This window comes from Echinops telfairi, unplaced genomic scaffold (genome assembly GCF_000313985.2).
Source record: "Echinops telfairi isolate 266 unplaced genomic scaffold, ASM31398v2 ScPeMD7_7468;HRSCAF=8506_0, whole genome shotgun sequence".
NCBI lineage: Eukaryota > Metazoa > Chordata > Mammalia > Afrosoricida > Tenrecidae > Echinops > Echinops telfairi.
This window is the reverse complement of record NW_022111369.1, coordinates 27,262,962-27,277,721: the sequence shown is the minus strand read 5'-3', so window position 1 is coordinate 27,277,721 and position 14,760 is coordinate 27,262,962. Positions and strand designations below refer to the sequence as shown.

The window sequence follows — 14,760 nt, the reverse complement described above, 5'->3', positions numbered from 1 at the left end:
ATAAAACCAAAGAATTGACACAGATGCCACAACAGTTGATTCAAACTTATGGATAATTGTGATGATGGCTCGGGATGGGTCAATGTTACATTTTCTTGTACATCTGATCCCTAGGAGTTGGCACTGATTTTTGATAAGCAATAACAATAATTGATGAAACATACAACCATCCTCTAGATCTTTAGTTTTTCCTCCCTTCACTATTATGGTTCTTGTCTTACCTTATTAACCTAATTAGAGATGAGTATGCCCATGCATATAACTAAGATCATTTGATGGTTGAAAGTCAAGATAGATAACCCTTCAGAAAGAGTAATAGGAGTAACGATTCCTTAAGGGTATAGGAAGAGAGGTGTGGGGAGTGTAAAAGGGGGAGCTGATAGCAATGATGACTGTATAATTCCACTTGAGGGGAACAAACAACAGAATTGTAGGTGAATGGATGTATCGGGTGGTGTAAGACATGGATAATAACCATAATAATAATTTGTAACATATATAACATAATAAGGCCTCTGGGGGGTACAGTGGGAGAGGGAAGGGATAAAGGGAAGCTGACATCAAGAAGTTCAAGAAGAATGAAAATGTTTTGAAACTGATGGTGGCATCAATTTTATAATCATGCTTGATATAATTCAATTATTAATTGTTAAGATATCTGTAAGAGTCCCAATAAAATGATTTAAAAAATGAAAACAATAACAGCAACCTTGCTTACATCATTTTGGTAATTAACATTAGTACATATATTGATATTACCTTTTACAAAGCTTAATCTAATCAGCTCTCATTATGTGTTTTAGAAATATTTTATTATGGCTATTCATCTATGCAACTACACTGCACAGTGTAAATAATGTATTTTACTTAAAATTAATTTTTCCCTTCCAATTTTCAGAAGGAAGGAAGTAAGAAGGGGAGGGTGGGGAGTGGAAGGGAAGAAAGAAGGGAGGGAGGAAGGACTCTAAGAAATGGTGGCTTATTAAACTGAGAATGCAAGACATCTGGGTGCAACTCGAGGGATAACTAAAAGATCAAAATACATTTTGGAGCGTGTTCATGGTTTCATCAAAGTTGTGGGATCCACATGATATTCATTTCTTAAAATACAAAAAATAGTAAAGAAAGAGATACCCTTTGTAGTATTCTATTATTGGAAGTTGCAGACAGACCAGTAAGCTGGAGACATTCATAGAACACAAAGGTCTAGTTCAGTTTCCACCGCTATATGTGTAATTCTAGGTCATTAACTTCATCTTTCTTTCTTAATTTTCATTTGATGGGACATAATATTATAATATAATTTAGTTATGCTAACAAAGTTTATGTATATATCATAGAATGAATGAAGAAAAAGTTCTTGTCTACCCAATACAAGTGGGAAAATGTAAGGGTATATTAATTGAATATATATTCACTTTGCCTTTTAAAATTATAATACAATTACAGTTACCCTTTTTTATTTCTGTTATAGAGAAAACCCTTTTTCTTTTTCTAACTTATTTTTTAAACACTGTAGGTAAACGAGGAGCTGTGATTCATGTAAATAAATAATGGATATATATTTGATTCCTTAAGATACTTGTTTGTATTATAAATGTTTTATGTCAAAGAGCCAGTTGATATTATTCATAAAATCTGAAAACTAATTTAAAGGTTATTTGCAGATATCAACTACTTATCTTTTTCAATATTTCTTGAGCAATTGCTTTTTTAAAAAGCTTGAGTATTATGTTGTTGCTGTTGTTGTTAGTTGCTGTGGAGTCATTCTGCTATGGGTCTTACAGATTGCATTATGAAGCATGAAAACCAGATGCTACTATTAATGTACCCAGTTGTATCTCTGGAATCTGGGCATATTTAAGACATTTTTTATCAGATTAGGAAGTAAACGACAGGAATTTGGAGTCTGTGACCTTATTGAGACAATTGAATTCATGCTTGTTTTTAACATAGATTTTATTTCACAGATGTAGTGTAGTTATCAGCAAGCTAATACTTCGCTGAGCTAGTCATTAAAATTTATATGCATTGATTATCAAATAGGTTTGAATTTAAGCAATGAATGCCATGGTAGAGTTGAGGCAATAAATAAATGAATAAAATTTGTTGAATCAAAATTTTAAATGTTTTTGCTTCAGAGAGGTTCATCAAGAAAAAATACATATACAACCTATCGGACGGAGGAAACATTTGCAGATTATGTACATGATAAGAGGCATGACTCAATGATATAAGAATTTCTAAGAGCAACTTAATGATAAAAATAAAACCCAATGAAAAAGATAGCCCACAGAATTTAAATAGCTATTTCTAAATAAACATATAACAATGACAAAACAGCACATGGACAATGCAATTCAAAACCACCATGACATACGACTTTACACTTCCCAAAACAAAAAATACAAACGAATGTCATCAAATTGAATCTTATCCATAGAGATCCTATGGAATATACTGTTGTATTAGAAGCCAAAACAGAGCTCTAGGGGTTGATAGAACTGAAATATCCAAAAGATTGATATATACTAAAGTATATACAAACCTTAAAAGTATACCAAAGGAAAGAAGCCAATGCAAAAGGCCATATGTAATCTTATTTATTTATATGATATGGGGAAAATATGTAAATTCATAAAAAAAGCTTAGTAGGTTAATAGTTGTCTAGAGAGTTGTCACTAGAGCTATAGAGCTATTTAAGTTTTTATAAAACTTGTAAATAGATTTTTCATTTGACTTCCAGTCTGATGTTGAACTATCTTCTCTCCATATTTACAGATTAGGAAATAGTGGAAGGGAAATTAAGTGTATTTTTCAGAGATTAAGTGCATATTATGAAGTCAGAGTCTCATGATATAGACTTAATTTTATCTTATTATATAAAGAATTCATTAAACATTCGCTGCCTTGGTGACCCTATAGGACAGCGTACAACTGCCTCTTGAAGTTTCCAAGACTGGAACTGTTTATGGTAGTAGAAACCCCATCTTTCCCCCATTCAGTGTCTGGTGATTTTTAACTGCCTACCTTGTGAATCACAGCTTAACATGTAACCACTGTGCCACCAAAGTTCCTGTTCTTGGGAGCTCATATGGAGAGCTCTACTTGGTCCCATGAGTCAGAATTGACTATCAGTGGTTCTCAACCTGTGGGTCATGACTCCATTAGGGGTTGAACGACCCTTTCACAGGAGTCGCCCGATTCATAGCAGTAGCAAAATTACAGTTATGAAGTAGCAACAAAATTAATTTTATGGTTGGGTGGTCATCATACCATGAGAAACTGTATTAAAGGGTTGTGGCATTAGGAAGGTTGCGAACCACTGGACTAGATGATAATGAATTTAGTTTGGTAAAGACAAGAAGAATCTTCACATCTGAATCAATAAAGAGCATCACAGTACAGAGCTGAGATTGAAGTTGTCAAGGACTTAATTTAACTTGGATTCACAATCAATACTTATGGAAGTAGCACTGCAGAAATCTAATGATGTATTACATTGAGCAAATCTGCTGCACAAGACCTTTTAAAGTATTAAAAGAGTAAAGCAGTCACATTCAGGGCTAAGGTACAACTGACACAAGTGCCAGTATTTACAATCATATCACATGCACGTGAAATTGTACAACGAGTAAGGAAGACCAAAGACGAATCTGTGCACGTAAAGTATGGTGGCTGTAAAACCTATGGCATATGCCCTGACTGTCAGAAGAATGAACACATCCATCTTAGAAGAAGCACATCCAGATTGCTCCTGAGAATAGTGATGGGGAAACCTTGTCTCGTACTGTGGACATGCTACCAGAAGAGAGTGACTGGTCCCAGAGAAGCACATCATGCTTGTAAAGATCAGAAAAAAAATGGGAAGCCCCTCGAGGAGATGGATTGATGCCATTGCTATTCCAGTGCTCCAACAACAGCAATTGTGATAATGACACAGGACAGGGGAGTGTTTCCTTTTGTTGTACTTAGACTCACGATTAGCCGGAACTGCCTGACTAGCACCTCACAACAACCACTTCATTATATTTCCTATTTGAATTGTGTTGATTGATCAGTGTGTTGTGGGACTCATCTCAGTGGTAGGTGGCAGACTAGTGGTTAGGCAAACTGATTTGATCAAAATGGGGCTGACATCCATTTTTCGCAGACAATAAGTAGGGAGTTCAGAATCTTAAGAGGTAAAAAATTTAAATATAAATATTTTTTCTTCCCAATTGTTTCATATACCTGTGAGAACAGGGCATTACTTTATTGTGAACTTATCTTATTCTTTTAAGATTCATGTGAGGTATGAGCTAACTTTTTATTAAGAAGACTAAGGGAATTCTCTGAATAAAAATATATGGTATTGTAAAAAATTGTATTGTCATATGCATTTCATGTCTGGGTTGCTTCTGTATCACCAAGAGGAGTAAATAATTATGTATGTTAGAAAAAACATGTCATATGGTCTCTATTCAAACAAAATTCAACTACCACCTAGTACAACATAGCTGAAAAGTATTTTTCTTCCCTTTTCTCAACTATAAATTTCTAATAGTGACCCCCACTTACTGACTGACCTCTTTTAGGTTGTATGTGGCCCTGTAAGGCCAAGTCTGCCTTTTATTGAGACACAGGATGTCACAATACAGTACTCTCAGCTAGTGCCACCAGGTATAAAATATACTTTGCTACCTTAAAATGAAGATTTTATATTCTTCTAAGAATAGAAACTTTCCCTGACCCTACCTTACCTATCGTTGGAAATAAGAGTATCACAAGGACACAGGAGTCATTATTTAACGACGAACAGTACAGTGTAGGGGGGGCCTCGATTCTGTGCTGATGGGCTTCACACCATGAAAACTATCGCTCCTCACCACATTATGCACTGCACCAAACTGGCCTGTATTTTCTTCTGTAATTATTAGATTAGGATTTGTAAGATAGAAATTCAATAATTAATTTCCAACCTTTTTTACTACTGATCACCCTTTTATTTATTTATTCATTGCCCTTTAGAAAATATCTAATGTAACACTTTCCCATATTTTATTTTCATTACAGATTATCTTCTTACATGTTATTCTTGTGAGGTACAAATAGTTAATTCCTGAAATGTGGAAGCATGTATTATTCACTGAAATTATGGTTTTGTTTCTGCCTCACCAGCTCAATAACCATTTTCCTTTTTAATCGTATGATAGATATTTTATACATCACATCTCATTAACTGCTAATACAAAAATGAATGTGATCATATATATTCTTCTTCTAAAGCCCCTTTGCTTCCCTCCTCCCCTTGTTTTTCTTTGCATTTCTTTTTCACAGCAAACTAATTTTTATAGTTAGTCATCTATAACAATTGAGCATAATTGCTACTTTTGTTAAAGATTAGCTGTTGTAACTATTCCAAATAATGCTATATTTTGAAGGCTGCAACACATTTAACAAGTAAAAGAGAAAGAATTTAAAAGACAAATGAAAGGAAGGGACAAGATGGGAGAAAACAAACAAACAAACAAAAGAAATAATCATGTCCTAAAGCATGAAATATACTTTTCACTTACTCTGAGTAATAAAATCTTAATTTATATCTCTCTATATCTTTGTTTGTTTTTCCCACTCAAGCACCAATGAAAAGGCCTTGGCACTTAATGTATCCCTTAACTCTAAAGATGTGTGGTGGGATAGCACAGGTTTGTCACATGCCTTTTATTCCCATTTTCTTACAACATTGGATATGTAGTTTCACAGCACTTCACTGTTTTTACTGTCTTGTTTCCCTTATGGCCTTCTCAAATGGCTCTCTGTTTGCTTACTTACTCCCTTCGCATTTACTTCTGTTGCTGGCTTAATTCTGCCTGTCTGTTCCTAATCCTATTTCTTGGCTTCCTTTGTATATGGGTCTGTAATAAAAAGATTTGGGTTTCACATTAAAAACAGGTCTATAAGACAATAATTCATTCACCAAGTCTGGGGAAGCAGAGGTTATTTCTGTCTCAGAAATCACCTGTTTCTAGCACCTGGACCAGATTCTCTAGCCCAATAACTATTTGAGACCAGTTTATAGCAGTTCAGATGAGAGACCTGATTAATGATGCTGTATCCGACATCCTGTTGACTTTGATAGTCATACTCACAACCATGAAGTCTATTCCAGCACATAGGAAACCTGGAGGACAGGGTTGAACTGACTTTGTGGCAGTGCCATGGGAGTAGAAAGCCTCATCTCTCTCCCGTGGCTAGTGCTCTTGAACTACTCACCTTGAAGTTACCAGCCTATCATGTGACCCACTATGTCACCAGTACACCATTGGCTTCAAACATCAATAACATCTTCGAACAGACCATGTGCCAAACACTTGTCATTACTGACACTGAATTACCTGGGCTAAGGAGTCTCAAAAGGTTTGGAGAGGTGAATTTTTTTTGGTTTTATGTGGATTAAAACATTTCAAACGCAAAAGAATCTTGTTGTTACTAGGTACCATTTGGGGTAGGTCCTGAGCCACAGTGACCTTATGAATGACAGTACAGAATGTCCCCTTGTCCGCTGCCATCCTTTCCACTGTCCTGTGTTCGAGCCCACTGTTGGAGCCACGAGATCAGCCCCCTGTTAGAGGGCCTTCCTCTTTGTTTTGTTTCCCTTCGACTTGACCAGGCATGATATCCTTCTCTAGAGACTAGAGTCTTAGATATTAGTTATTTCTGCTTGCTGTATTTATTTAAAGTAATATAGAGCTACAGATTTATATTACTTTTAAAGATAAAATTATTTTTGGTAGATTTTTATCCTCAAGATTATGTAAAGTCATATAAAAACAGAGGGCATTTTATAGATAGAGTAATTGCAATACCAAGAAGTCAGTGGCTCAAGGACATAGACTTTTAGAATCGGGGCCAGAATTTGTCTTTTGACTCTCACTCAAAACCAGAATGCCTTTGTTATAGTCATGAATAAATATAGAAGATGAGGAAAATAACTTTTTAAAAATCTCTTTAGAATTTTCCTTAAAGTTATTTCATTTCAATTTGATATACTTTTATTTATTCTGAACTGACCTTTTGAGCAATGAAAAGGCAATCTTGTTTCCAGCTGAACATTACTCAGACTAATTAGAAGTGAAGAAATCATGTGACTGAATGGATGTGGCATATCTGTAAAGATTTTAAAACATATACATTCAGATTCCACCTTTATGGAAGTTGCATAATCTACTGCCAACTCGAGGAAGGGGTGGAATCTAGCCTGTCAATCAGGCCACAGCTTGATGACCTCATTTGGAGGCTCAACGGAAATAAATAGCTCATTAGAGGCCAGACACACATTCTGCCTGCTACAAGTTCCTGTTGACAAGCCACATGGAGCTAAACTGATGGAGCCAAAACCCTGGAGCTAGAGGAGCCACGTGGAGACCCACACCAGCACTGAGATGCTTCCAGCACCACTGGATTCCCCCAGACTTTCCACACTACCCTGTGATCTTTCTGCATGCCATCATTGCATGTGTTGTGTGAGTGTGAAGAGGAATTTATAGACTGGTATTGGACATATGGCCTAATATTGTTGGACTTATGGTCTTCTTCTGGACTGGGCTGGGATGTTTTCTTAATATAAAATTACTCTTTGATATTAAGCTCTTTCTTATCCACATGAGTGTCTATGAATTTGTTTCTCTAGTCAACCCAGACTAACACAACTTTCATACTTGGTGATTTGGTATAGGTATGGAAACATATCTTATCCTTAAATCTCAGTAACTCACAGTGGCAAAAACAATGGGCTCAGGCATAACGATGATGGTGAGAGTGGCACCAGACCAGGCAGGTTTGGGTTCTGTTGTGCATAAAGCCAATAGGAGTTGGAACTAACTCAAAGACACCTAACCCCCCCCCCAAAAAAATCACATTTTAATTTACATAGGTAATAGACTTAAGGTACACATAATAGAATGATTTGTATGCTCTCTCGCATTGTATTCTTCTTTCCCTTCTCCTCCATACATAACTATAATATTACTTCTGTTTGAAAGGCATCACATACTATACATCACATATTTTATTAAAAACCTAAGCTCCAATTAAAATTCGCAACTCTATCTTTTAAATGTTTATTACATCCTTTCCCCTTTTTCTTCCCACGCTTGCATAAATTCTCACTTTCACATTCTTTTTCCTTTACACCTTTCTTCCCTCTTTTCCTGTTTGATGTGCTAATATTTTAGCCTTCTAAACTACAGTCAATTAGAAATAATTTATTAATGAAGCTAATTTGTTTTGTGGAAATACTTGAGCATGCCACAAATGAGTTAGTGTTCATTGAAATAATGAAGCAAATTACAGAGGCAAAGAAGCATTCATCTCGTTTTACAGAGGGACTTTACAGCCCCTCTCAGGAGAGGCTACTTGCATCTGAAACAAAATGCACAGAAAGAGTCGTGTGATTCCATGCACAGGCTCTAGTTAAAAATGTTACCCATAATTTGAAATCTTCTAGATCCTCTCACTATCTCCTATTTTTCTGTTACCTTCTGAGCATGTAATTCCTTCATCTGTTGCTTAAATAAGCTGATGTGGTATGGGAGAATCACGATTCACTTTCCCTGGCTTTGCTCACTTGAGCCACTCACCAGCTACCCATTCCAACTCACCTTGACCTCATAGTTGTCAAAGTAGTTCCGTCTATGCTCCATACGCTTCTCAATGGCTGATCATTCCAGAAGTCAAGCCTAAGCTTCTTCTTTGGTAGTGCCACTCCGTGGACACACGCCTCCCGTCAGGTGTCCTGATCATTGATATAGCTAGGCAGGACAGTTTTATTGATACATTCTAGAACAACTTACAAAATATGGGAATTAGGTCCAAAAAACCCAACTCACTGCCATCAAGTGAATGCCGATGCATAGCATTTCTATTGAACAGGGGGAAATGCCCTTATGAGGTTCAGGGACTGTAACGCTTTTCTTCCTGGAGCATCTGGTGATTTCGAACTACAGACCTTTCAGAGCACAGCCCAATGTGTAGCCCTGATGCCACCAAGGTTCCTGGGAAGTTGAAAGCACGCAATAATTGTTACCACGCATACATGTTTTTTGATACATATTTATCTTAAAAAAGGAAGTAGGCAGGAAGCAAAAGGGGAATTGAGGTCTAAAATGGTTACAATATGCAGTTTATTATAGTTAAGGTTGTATTTGGTTCTACTTTTAGAATTGAAATTAAGAACACACCATTTATTTGGGTCCAAGGAAATAATGATCAAGAGCACTGTAGTGCTATCTATATATCTAATAGCTTTGATTTTCAACCTTCCCTGGTATGTATTTCCAAGGTGAAGAGAGAATGCTGGTGTGATGAAAAGTGAATGATTCTTTCCATCTGACGGTGCTTCCACCTGGGCAGAGATGGTCACTCTGTACCTTCGCGGTCCGAGGCATCGAGTCCTGCTTCCCGCCCCCACATTGCTGTTGAGGCATTTCTCACATTTCATATTTTCAGTTATCTCGAGGCACAGCTTTGGGTTACATTAAAAAAATTACAAAATATTTTCTTACGATATGATTGCATAAATCCTTTATCGACAGACACAAATCATTCAAGGGTTTGTATTTGAAGCTTTAGAAATAAGCACATAATACCAGTGGCCATATAGAACATGTCTAAAGTTATTTAAAATGTTCCTTTAACATTTATCCTGTAAAAATATTTTGTGTATTTTAACTTTAGACGTTTTATTATTATGATTATAAAAGGAACTCTGACCATTGGGTTTCTACTTTGATACTAATATAGTGCAAGAGGCATTTGCCCTTTAGCTATATAATCACGCCCTGAGACCTTGAGAAATTACTTAACTTGCCTAAGAATCTCTTCTTCTTTATATTTATCACAAAAGTAATTGCAAGACATACTTATAACTGACTTTTCTATTCATACATTGATTTTATTTAAAAGAAATATTCTCTCACACCCTTTATCTCCTTTTATTTTTTTGCTCATTTTATGTAGCTATTCAGAAAGCCAATGTTCATTGTTAATCTATATCCATACAAAACGAGGGCCCCTGGTGATGCAACGATTAAGTCCCCTGATGCTCATCAAGATGCCATTGGTTTGAAGCCACAAAAACACCCAGCCTTCTCTCCTAAAATTAGAAGATTGGAGAAACCTTACTTTGTCCTATGGTGTCATTTTGAGTCAGAATTGAATCAGAAGTAATTGGAAATATAAATGTGGATTATATGTTCATAAACTATATCTGCCTAGTTTGGGGAGCTTTTCAGTTTTTCCCCAATTCTTGAATTATCCAATGATCTGTGCCATGGAACAGGCTTTGTCAGCAGGGCCACTTGAACAATTATGTGCTTTGCATCATTTCTAACAAAGACAAGACAAATGAATATTGACTTGTTTGGGGTGGATATTAAATGCTTTCACTTTCAGAATATGAGAAATTTGATAAACAGAGTTGAGCCTCATGGTTAATGACATTTCCAAACTCTAGACTGTCTGTAAATAATAGGGAACTTCATTATAAACAATGGAGAATAAAACAAAGAATCTCCTTTTTTGACACATTAGAACAAATGACTTCATATCTCATCTATATTTAGAGAATGATGTTGAAGTCTATTCATTTATCCTCTGATATACATTGTTGGATAAATAATGGAGTTGTTTCCCCAACCTGAAGTCCAAATGGCTTAATACGATAAAATATGGTGACATTTTATAGGCATTTTGTTACACATCTTGCATGACACTGTAGTGCAATTACATACAATATCAGTTATTCCCTCAGGTATCATGTAGTTGTAGATCATAAACTGTTAGCTTAAATTAAACAGCACAGCTGGTTGCTTTAATTTGATGCATTATACTGCAAATGTTTCAACAGCTTGACTAGAATGAACCATCCTGCAGATTCAAAAGAAGAGCGAAGGTCAGTGCACATGAAGCCCAGTCATTTGCAAATCTTCTCTGGGTGTATTAAAAAGCATTCTGAAGGATATAATTTAATGGAATGCATCCAAACAAAATAAAATAAAACGAAGTAGGCGATTTCAATGGTGTCTCATTATATGGAAAGAAATTCTTTAAATTCCTTATCTCATGACAGTGCTTACAATAGCACATTTGGAAAATCATTAATATTGTGCTTTGAGAGTGTTGTGTGCTTTGTGCATTGCTGTAGCCCTGCCTGCTTTTCTTTAAACATTAAGCATCATTAAATCTGCAAAAGAAGGAAGTTAAAAGAAAAGAAAATCCAAATAATTACCCTCTCTCTCACCCTCTGTCACGGATGCATTTTTGTTTTTATTTTCACTCCATTAAGAGACCTGAAAAGCTGTCCGTTCACTTGTTCTGTTTGCACTCAAAATGTCTTTATCTGAGCACACTGATAATAATACCGATCACTCATTCCAACATATACTAATTTTAACTCGAGACGTGATCTTCTAGCCCATAGCAATTAGCCTAAATAATGCTGTTAAAGTAATTCCATCAATATTAAATGTAAGATCAGAAAATAACGCCTCCAAAATTAAGTGTTAGCAACAACAGACACTGAGGACATTAATGAGAGGCTAATACTGATATTTCAATACTGAGAGGCTAATACTGAATTTAAAAAATACATTAAAACAGAGTTATAACTCATTATAACTTGAATAGTTCCTTATTACTCATCAAACCATAGAATTTTGAACCTGATTGAGAAACAAAAGATTTCCAGAAGAATTTACTCTCAATAACTTATATCTCATCTGCTCCTACTTCAAAATCATCTCGTGTTTCCCAATCTTACAGACGGTAATGCTTAACTCCCTTTGTAGGATATCTTTAGCTTTATTCAGTCCCAATCCTTATAGCACTAAGAGCTATAAGCCCCAGCCCCCACCAGCCCCAGGCTGCTATTTTAGACATTACCTGGTACAGTAGGTTACAAGTTGGTCTGCTAACTATAAGGTCATAAGATTGAACCCAACAGCTACTCCCGGGGAGAAAGATGAGCTCATCTGATTAGTAAAGATTTACAGCTTTGAGAATGCTATACGGGTCACTTTGAGTTGGAATCACCTCAGTGGTTGTGGGCTTGGCTTTTGTTTTCATCATGTTATGCCCACTTGATGACTATCTCCTGCAAGGCTCTTGCTAAAGCCTTTGAATCCATATGAATTGCTGCTCTATTGGTATAGTCCCAAAACTTGGTTATAATTGGGTTTCAGCTATGACATTTTCCCCCTGTCGTATTAGACCCACTGCCATGAAACTTATTGCCATCAACATTTTCTGACTCATAGTGACCCTATTGGACAGAGTAGAATTACTTATCTGGTTTTCAAGACTGAAATTCATTCTGGGAACAGACAGCCTCATCATAGTTTCTAGGAGTGGCTGGTGAGTTCAACCCGATGACCTTGTAGTTAGCAGCCCAACTTCTAACTGACTCCTCCACCAGGACATTTGATAATAGAATTAGGTGAACAGCCAGAGTATAAGTCTTTAGGTACCCAATATTATCATCATTTGTTCAGCTCTCTACTTTCGTATGTGCCTAATAATACACGTATCTGAGGACTAAGATGCCCTGGAACCAAGCGCCTCACATGCATGTGAAAGCTGGACATTGGCTAAGGAAGACCAATGAAGAACTGATGTATGTGAATTATGGTGCTGGTGGTGAATATTGCAAGCATCCTGGGCTTCCAACAGAAAAAGAAAATCTGTCGTGGAAGAAGTATGGCCAGAGTGCTCTGGAGAGGCATGGATCGGGAGACTTCATCTCCCATACTGTGTACATGTTATCAAGAGAGATGCATCCCCGGACAAGGACATGATGCTTAATACCTTAGTGAGACAGCAAAAAAGAGAAAGAAATTGCACAAGATGGATTGACACCATGACACCATCGAAGGGATGAAACATAAGAACAAATGTGAGGTTGCGCAAGACCAGGCAGTGTTTCATTCTCTTGTCCAAGGGTCGCTTTGAGTTGGAACTCAAGCCACAGCACCTAACAACAACAAAAAGCACACATCGCCACCATGTGGTTGTTAGCACAATACGCACCCAACAGCACCACCAGACGTAATGTAGAAATAACAACTCATCAAAAAACCATCCCGTTTTGAGGCACCATGATCACGAAGGCAGTTTTCCCAGGGAGAGGCTCATTCATTGCACTCCCGATTTGCTGACCCCTGCGATTTCCCCAAATGTGGGAAACTCGGATGCATAATTTGTGGTAGTGGGGGACTGTGTTCGGGCTCTCCCCTAGAAAAAAATCATCATGTTCCTTGAATAAAGTACAACATTATCATCCTCTACATCCTCCTGTGAAAATGTCCAGATAATTTGGGGGAGATATTAAGAAATGTAGAGGGAGAAAAAAATACTTAAAAGAACTAAAGTAAATGAGACAACCCATCCCTGAGTGTAGATTGAATCCAAGATTTACTCATTTTTGTTTCTTAGAACGGGACTTCCCTTTTCTATATGACTTATTATGGAATAAAATAATAATCACATCAGAAGCAATTCAATGATACATGATAGTAACAGCAATAATGGTGGGAGATGCTTTGAATTACAACTTGAGCTTCAAGTTTCTCAGATGTGAGATATATATTACAGTGAGAGATGAGAGCCAGTTTGTGGCTCATTATCTTCATTGTGCATTATCCTTGAAGTCTCCCTAAAAAAATGGTAAAGATCAAATATAAAACTGAGCCTCACCCTCTTGGATCTCCTCTCCATACAGTTTCATCTTTGCTATGTTTAGCCACATATTTTTAAAAAAATCTAGGTGTTACCTTCTATTTTGTCTGGGTTTGGACTAGTGTACAAGCATATTTAATATTACATTAATTCCTGAGTCCTCAGGCTGCTGTGAAAATCAAATCAGCTAATCAAAGCGGGTAAGTGAGAAGAAATTTGAAAGGTTTTTAAAGAACTGCTGTTAAAAGAGCCATTGCTTTTACAGCTGAGCTCAATGTAATAATTTAAAAAAGTGATTCTTATTTTATTAAATTAGCCTATAAAATAGAAAGCAAAGAATAACTTTCTACTCAATTAAAAAAATCTAGCTTAACTTTTATATTAAAAAGTATTTAAATCAACCTGAAATATGTGTACAGCCATGGGTACAGATAAGAGGTTGAAACACAGGGAATCCATGACAGAAAACCCCTCAGCACCAATAATGAGAGTAGCATTACCAGGAGGGAAAGGGGAAGGTTGGGGAGACATAGGAACTGATCACAATGAATGATCCACCTATAACTCCCTCCCAGGGGGATGCAACAGAAAAGTGGGTGAAGATATTTGTCAGTGTAAGATATGAAAAAATTAATAATTTATAAATTATCAAGGGTTCATGAGGGAGGGTGGGTGAGGAAAGGGAAAAAAGGAGAAGCTGATACCAAGGGCTCAAGTAGAAAGCTAATGTTTTGAGAATGATGATGGCAACAAATGTACATGTGTGCTTGACACGATGGATGTATAGATTGTGATAGAGTTGTATGAGCCCCAAATAAAATGATTTTTAAAAGAATATGTGTACAGCAATGTCACAAAAATCCATAAAACCCATGACTGGTGAGTTGATTTTGACCGTAGTGACTCTGTAGGCCAGAGTTGAACTGCCCCATTGCGTTCCCTAGGCTGTAAACTGAACAGCAGCCGACTGCCATGTCTTTCTCCAATGGAGTAGCTGATGTGATGCATACTTTTTCAGTGAAAAATTTATCATTTAAATTCATCCAC

At 36.5% G+C, this 14,760-nt stretch overlaps 1 protein-coding gene and 1 non-coding gene across 3 annotated transcripts in view; both read left to right on the top strand.

The window, feature by feature from the left end:
* The window catches only part of CCSER1 (coiled-coil serine rich protein 1), a 554,984-nt gene that overhangs the window by 478,843 nt on the left and 61,381 nt on the right, over positions 1-14,760 (top strand). The gene's annotated exons all lie outside the window — the stretch shown is intronic.
* Positions 13,111-13,272, top strand: LOC115873449. The gene has a single exon (XR_004048445.1). It is a non-coding gene; the product is annotated as a U1 spliceosomal RNA (small nuclear RNA).